Consider the following 8,218-nt stretch of genomic DNA (forward strand, 5'->3'; position numbering starts at 1 on the left):
TCCCTCTCATTCACAATGATATGATTTTTTGTTCTCTAATGCCAGGTAACTCACCCCTTTGGCACCTCGTGGTCACACAGGTAGGTGTGCTTCTTCCATGTGAGCTTTGTTGCTTCTGAGCTAGATGGCTGCTTGTTTACCTTCAGGCCTTTAATACTGCAGACACTGTATCTTTTGATAGCTGGGCACCATCAGCTTTCTTCACCACATTTGCTTATGCACACGTTTGTCTTCAGCAATCATGTCAGGAAGATGTGCATCATGGAATGCCAATTTAATAGAACAAAGTGTTCTTGCATTGAGAAAGTACTTGAATGGTGGCCCAATGTCCATCTGCTGCCTTAACACTAAACATATAAATATATGCACATAGATATATTTCTCCATCATCATATAAAAATATATTTACATATGTACATGGCTGTATTTAGACCTATAAATGCCCTTTGTCTCCTAGTTCTTTACTCTTTCCTTTTACTTTCCTCTTGTCCCACTATCATGCTCATCATCCATTTGGGTTTCAGTAATATCTCTCGGTTACATTGTCCTTGATAAATCCCTACCAGGCTTCTCACACCCTCTTTGCCACTAATTTGGGATCACTTGTTGTTCCCTTGTCCCTGGGTTGGTCAACACCACTTCCTTTTTCCCACCTCCCCATCCCATGTCTCCCCCAGAACCATTGGTCCTGTTGTTTTCTCCTCCAGACTGTTTTTCCAGCCTATTTTATCTAGATAGACCTGCAGAGATAATAATATGCATACAAAAAAGACATATCAAGACAAAGCAACAAAAGAAAACACAATGAGGACAACAACAACAAAAAATCAATGACCAAAACCAAAATAAATAAATAAAGGAAAAACCTGTAAATAGTTCAAGATCTGTTTGTTGACCTCTAGGGGTGTCCTCCAGTTGAATCCAATGTGGTACCATGTGCTGGCCCCAAACATCAGTACTCACTCCATAAAGAATACAGCACAGGAAACTGTATGGGGGTAGTCCTACTCTGCCTTATAAAGTAACTATGAGTCAGAATCAACTCCATACCCCATAACAAAACAGCATATACTAAGCATTGGATTATGTTGCAACTAGTTTGAGGAGAGACACTGTCCAAGATTTCAAGAATGTTCATATGTTACGTGTGATGGGTTTTGAAGTATGAATATAAAGTATTTATGGGGATTCATGCAGTGTAAATGCCATCTGTTGCACTGTGCACTGTGAGGAGGTAGCTGGTATTTGCTGTCATTGCAATGCATTATCCCCATGACCAGCCATGTTCATCCACGTATACCAGGGCACTTGAAAAAGTTCATGGCAAAAAGAGATGAAAAAATAATAGAATATTTCCCATGAACCTTTTCAAAATCTCTGACTCAATATTTCTTTCTACTCTCACAATCACTGTCAGAAATGTTATTCCTAATGTGAATCAGAAAAATTTAGTCTTGGTGGAAGTATTGATGTCTTGCAAACATCTAACAAGCTGCCAGATTAGAAGTAATATCTATGGATTTGTGTTTTTCTGAAGTTTTAGCCTAATAAGCTTCCTTTAATTTCTTTTGTTAGTACCATAACATTTCAACTGATTCATTAATTATTTTATTTTCACTATCCAATATCCATCTCTCTATTATCCCTAATCAAAATAAAATCAATCAAATCTCTGCCATGGAGTCAAATATGACTCATGCTGATGTTATAGGTCAGGGAAGAACTTCTCCCTTGGGTTTTGAGACTGTAACTCTTATGGGAGTGGAAAGTTGGTGGATTCAAACTTCTGACCTTGAGGTCAGCAGCCTACTCATTAGCACTGCTGCCAGGGCTCCTCCACCTTACCCTTAATACAAAACCTAATTTTTCAAACTTTCTATTCTAACCTGTATGTGTCTATTGTTGAGTCTTCTCTTAAAAGTTTCTGCAATGTTTTATATTACAATCACATTAAAGAGCAAACTCTAAAAAAAAGAGAACTCTTAAATATTATTTTCTCTGTTAAACGTAAGTATAATTTTTTTCCCTTAAGATTATAAAAAGATAGATTAAAAATTTGAAGCATCACATTTTTACACAATATCTGCAGCATCAATTATTCCACTTATCTGATGGTTTGGGTAAGGAGAGTATGCATAATTTTAATGTATCAGTTTATTAATTCTTCCATATTAAAACAAGACAACTACTGTAATTTGAAATTCATGAATACTGTTTCCTACTTATACTGTGCTCTCTCGCTTCATAGCTTCTCCTAATTACAATCATTTCCTAAAATTATATAACAAGGATGAATATTTAGGCAACCATTATTACTTTTATGGAAGTAATAATATGTAATAGAAGTGCAATAAATGATGATAGCTTTTCTATAGGGAATAATTACTGTTTAAGTACAATATACTCAATTAGTTAGGTTCTTTACTATATTTTATTCAGTCTTCATAACAATAAGATAAAATAGACTGGTTATCTCACTTTATCATAATGTATAAATCAGTACTCAATTTGAGTAATTTGCTTACAGTGACTGAGTAGTAGCCAGTATAATAGTTATATATTAGCCAGAATAGTGGCCAATATGTTCACCTTAATTTAAAAACATAATGACATAAAGAAAAATACTTTATTTGTAGCTGCAAGTTTGATAAGGATCTTCTAATTTTTTTATTGGTTGCTGAGAATCTGAACAATTGTGTTGCTTCTTTTTCTTTAGTTATTAATTTGAGCATGAATGTTTTTAAGATAGACTGGTAAGATACTAACTCCTGTTACTATTCTTGGTATGTTAATTCCATGGCCATTCAATCAAAATAAGACTCTTCATTTTGTCTTTGCTGATGAGATACTAGAGGGATCCCAAAAAAATAAGATATAAAATATTAGTAGTAAGTGGTAGTAAAATTTTATATTGGAAGGCAGGTTAAAAAGCACAAAGTATTGAGTTAATTACAATGTGGCAAATTACTAGCTTATAAACATGGCATGCAGTATTAGTCAGAATTCTGCATTTAGATATAAGATGTTTGACATTTCGTCTCTGTTCTGTCTGAAGGAAAATAAACGTTAAAGCCATAAGCTTCACATTTGTTGCTGCTCCCCCCACCCCCCCCACCCCCACCCCCCGTCTCACTGGACAAAGTCCCTGAAGCTTCCTTCTCCAATCTTGATACAAATGTGGGTTATGTTTTATATTCCTCGGTGCTTTGTGTACATTCCTCTTATTGCAATTGTGGTTCCCTGAATTAATCCCCATGAGCCAGTGGCAGATCAAATAGATCAAACATTACATAGCTTATTGAAATAAAGTCTATGTAGGAACCATGCTATAAAGGTCCCAAACATTTTTTGATATTTTCCTATTTATATTATTGTTCATTTACCACTCTTGACAGTTGTGGATTCCCCAGGGGCACAATGAGAACAATTCATAATAGGACATTAGAAGATCCTATGTTCAATGTAAAAGTGAAGCAGTGATTTCTGGCAGGATGGCTTTCCTGGACTCTAGCAATGGCATTTGTAAATATTTTCACTATTCTAGTCACTTTACAAGTTTGTGAAACTGAATGAATATCAGAGGTAAGTGGGGCATATGAAAGGCAATGAAAGTCTCCCTTTCCTTAACTCTGACAGATTTTGTATCAGCTCAACTGTTGATTAAATTAAACAGCATAAATTCTTATTATTAAAAACTAGATATTCTAAAAATATTTTTATAACAGGAGAGTATGTATAATTTTAATGTATCAGTTTATTAATTCTTCTATATTACAACTAGACAACTACTGTATATGTGTGTATTGAATTGAATGTAGGTTATGCAATACTGTGTTTATGGGAATAGAATTAAAATTCATGTCATCTGATACTATATTTAACAATCTCTAGCTATTTGAATATATTTAATTGTATAATCTCTCTAAGCATCATTTGCTCACTTGAAAATAAAGAAACAATCCTCATAGCATTATTATGAAGATGAAATGAGATGACTTTTAAAAAACAGTGTTTCTCTGAAATATTTCCTTTAATAATTCACAAATATGAATATTGTTTCAAAACTGAAAGTTTAGAATTCTAAATAAAAAAAAGTTAAATAGCTAACTTTAAGTAGTTATTTAGTACAGTATAATTTATAAAGTGCTCTGATTTTTTATTTTAATGGTAACACACCCTTGACATTTTATTTTTCTTTAAAATCATTCAACTTTATTTAAAAAGGTAAATTAAGTAACTTATTCAATGTCACAAACACATTATGTAAACTCTTTGAATTTTAATCCATGTTTCTTTAAATGCAAAGTCCACCTATTTTGGGAGACAGTAAGTTGACATTATAACACCTTAAGCCGAAAATTCATATTGTCTTGATACTATAATGTGATTGATATTTTTCATCTTATCTCCTTGTTTCTTTCTTAAATTATACATTGAATTATGAATGGCTAAATACTAAACGGAATGTGTGAGTTTGAGAGTTTATATTCTCCATGAACTCCCGCATGTATGATGGTTTTTGGTACTGAAATTATTGTTAAGGTGACTTCCATTTTCCATTGACCCTGTTTATTAAACACTGCGATTAAGTCAGCTTTGATCAACCACATTACTTAAATGACAAAATGAAATCATTCATCTTTTTCCAAGAGTCTGTACTCTGAAAAAACTAAGAAATATAGTAAAATGAAAAAGAGAAGAGAAAAAGTCTAACAAATTAATTGTACCACGCATTTATAGGATGTCCTGTAGAGGTTTGTTTTATTCAGGTAGAGGGAAGCTTTCAAATCAACCCATGTTATTTTAAAAACTGAGAAAATTAAGTCATATGAAATGTGTGTATTTGTGTCTAATTATGATGTTGAAAAGATGCTGGTGGCATAATTGAGTACGTTTTAACTATGAGGCCAGCAGCTCAAAGCCACCAGCCAGGGAGAAGGGAATCACCCAGGGCAAGTTCTACCTAGACTTTTGGTCGGTCTCTATGTGTCAGAATTGCCTCCAAAGCAGTGAGTGTGCTTGTTAGGGTTTTATGAGGCTAAATATTCCCCATAACATTGAATTAAACTTCCCCCCTTTTCTCATATGTTAATTTAAACCCTGAACACATCAAAAAGTTCAATACAATAAGGAATTAAGATGACATGACCAATAAAACATATAGAATTGGAGATTTGTTTTGTTCCCGTTTTCTAGTGGTCTTTAGTGTGATTTAACTGAAAAAGAAAGAACTGAATATATATAGCAGAAGTTTTCTGTTTTGTCTTTTTAATTTAGATTTCAAATTCATTGAATAACCAAGTTGCGTTCTTCCTTGTGTAAAGCAATATCAGAAACGACGTTGAGACAATAACTGATGCTTCTCAACTTTTAACAGGAAATCCCTTAGATATTTCAATCCTAATTTGACATTTAACATGGAATTCTTTTTCACCTTGTTCATCAAAGAAATGTCATTTGTGTACTAAAGGGTGGCCAGTAATATTTATTTGATGGCAGGGATTTTGGCAGAGCATGTAAAGGTGTTTCAAAAATGAATGTCCAAAGATCCTTTCCACTCATCTAACTTAGTCAACATTATGGATTTCAATAATTTTTATTTTGATGGTTTCACAGTCTGCTGCCAAAGATTCTTAGATAGTAAGTAAGAAACCATTGTAATGAAATGGGTGGAAGGAAATGTAAATTATGGTCAAACATGTTCAGCAGTCTGGGAAAAATAAGCATCTGCTCTTAGAAATCTGAAATGTTGAAAGACAAGTTTAAAGATAGTGTATACTCGCTTAGTTAAACACATTTTTGAGATGTTTTGAAACCCCAGAGAAACACACCTAGCCATGTAATTTTGAGCCAGACTGACATTTTAGCATTTCTGAGATACTATATCTTTATTGAAACAGCAACCTCATTACTTGCCCCTGTAGCCCAGGGAGAAAGACCTGGCTTTCTACTCCAGTAAAGAATCTCAGAAACTCAGGGGCAATTCTTCCCTGTCTTATCATGTCACTGTGAGTCTGCATCAACTTGACGGCAGCGAATTTAGTTTGGCTCAGAGCCCCTGGTGGGTTTGAACTGTCCATGTTGCAGTTACCGGCCAATGCTTAGCCCACAGTGTCACAGGGTTTTGCTGAACATTGAAGTTAATTTCTCTCAAAAATATATTAATGATTAACATCTTAATCAGCATATTTCATGTTGATTTCTCTTATTGCTAATGCTTGTGAACATTACTTCATATGGTTGTTAGCTGCCCGCCTGTCATCTTTAGTAAATTGTCTATTCATATCTTTTGTCCATTTTCTGTTTGGATTTAGTAGGTTCCAATTCTTTTTTTTCTTTACTTCTAAAGTGTGGATATTTTTCATGGTGGTCTGTAGTGTGTTTATGCCTTATATGAAGGTCTTTCAGTTTGTCGCTATTTTATCACAGATGGTCTTTATAATTGAATGGGTTATATTTAGGTCTTTGATCCATCTTGAGTTTGTTTCTGTATGTGGCATAAGGTGTGCATCTTCTTTCATTCTTTTGCAGATGAAGATACAGTTTTTCCAGCACCATGTGTTGCAAAAGCTATCCCTTGCCATTTTAAAGTGTTTTTGTTCTTTATCAAAATTAGGTGTCTATAGGTACTTGGCTGTCTTTGTGGGTTTTCAATTCTAATTCATTTGTCTATTGTCTCTATCATCTTTGTATCTATTTGTATCAATACCAGTCCATTTTGATTACTTTTGTATGTGCATTAATCATCTCATGTTAGGCCCAAGAGTAAATTCATTTTTGCCTTTGTTTAAAGATTTTGTATGGATTAAGAGATGGGTACATGTGCCAAGTTCACAAGTGTTAATAATTAGGAATTGGTCAACTTGGTTACACCTATAAAAAGCGCAACCTTTCACTAAACTCAAAATCTGATGATGTTTCCTTAGGGTAGCGACCCATTTCATGTGTATATATAGATGAGGGGCAGAATTAGCTCTTGCTCTTTTTCCTTCTATTGGCCTCAATTCTGCATCTGGTTCCTTGGGACTTGGGTCATCAATCATTTATGGGGTCTCCTGGCTCTGTTGCATGTGTTCAATCCACTGGACACTGCCTAGACTGATATCTCGTCTTCCTGATATCATACTCCTGATCCCTTGGCCCAGCAGCTTTGTGAGATGAGCAGGTTCTGCAGCTAGCATCTGGCCTTGGGCTGAATTAAAATTTTCCTGCTCTGTGGTTCTGAGGGCCACTCCCTTTATATGCATGCCATTCTTATATAACATTTCATATATATATGTATGTATATATGAATGCCACTGGTTTTGTAACTTGAGCAAACACAGGCTAACACTATGAATCATGTGACAGAGGAAATTTCCTCAAAGTGTTTGCTTGCATAAAACCTTAAAGGCCTTTCTCTCTCTGAACCACTGTCTGCATTCAGCCTACAGAAACTGCCCACTTGATTTAACTCTATTTTACACTGAAAGAGAAATGGGTGTAAAGAAATGAAGGTTATAATTAGACTTCCCAAAATTAAAATCACTGCCATAAAGTCTATCCTGACACAGTGAACTCATAGGGCAGCGTAGAACTGCAGCAGGGTGTTTCTGAGACTGTAAATTTCAGAGGAGTAAAAAGCCTCCACTTTCTCTCTCTGAGCAGCTTGCCCTTTGAACAGCTGATCTTGTACACCAGTGTTCCTTACATGGTCTGTGATGTCATGAAATATCACCGGAGATTCAGATACAATTAATTATTTCTTACTCAATTATTCCCAGTTTCACTTTCCATTGTCATTTACCACTTTCTCCCCTTTAACACTAGTGCCTGAGTTTAACACTAGTTTAACTAGTTTAACACTAGTGCCTGAGTTTGTCAAAGCAAAGGTTTCACTTCTCTGACCTCAATTAGGCAGTAGGCATTGAATTGGAAAAGCAAAATTGGATAGGTGACTAAGAATAAAACATTAACTTGTATGAAATGTGAAATTATCCTTCCTCTTTTTGAGGAAAGTTAATCATTTCACTGGCATACACACTGGTGTTTATCATTCATAATGGTACACTTGCAAACTGTCCCAAAACACTGAGGGGGAGCAAGTGAGAGAGAGAGATAAATACTTCTTTGGATTCAGAGCAATGACTTGGGGTGATTTGGGGTGCCTGGAACCTTGTGGCCAGTCTCTCTGAAATTTGGCAGGTAAGATTTGGAATGAGAAAACTTGGGTTCATTT

This window comes from Echinops telfairi, unplaced genomic scaffold (genome assembly GCF_000313985.2).
Source record: "Echinops telfairi isolate 266 unplaced genomic scaffold, ASM31398v2 ScPeMD7_7404;HRSCAF=8442, whole genome shotgun sequence".
NCBI classification, from domain to species: domain Eukaryota; kingdom Metazoa; phylum Chordata; class Mammalia; order Afrosoricida; family Tenrecidae; genus Echinops; species Echinops telfairi.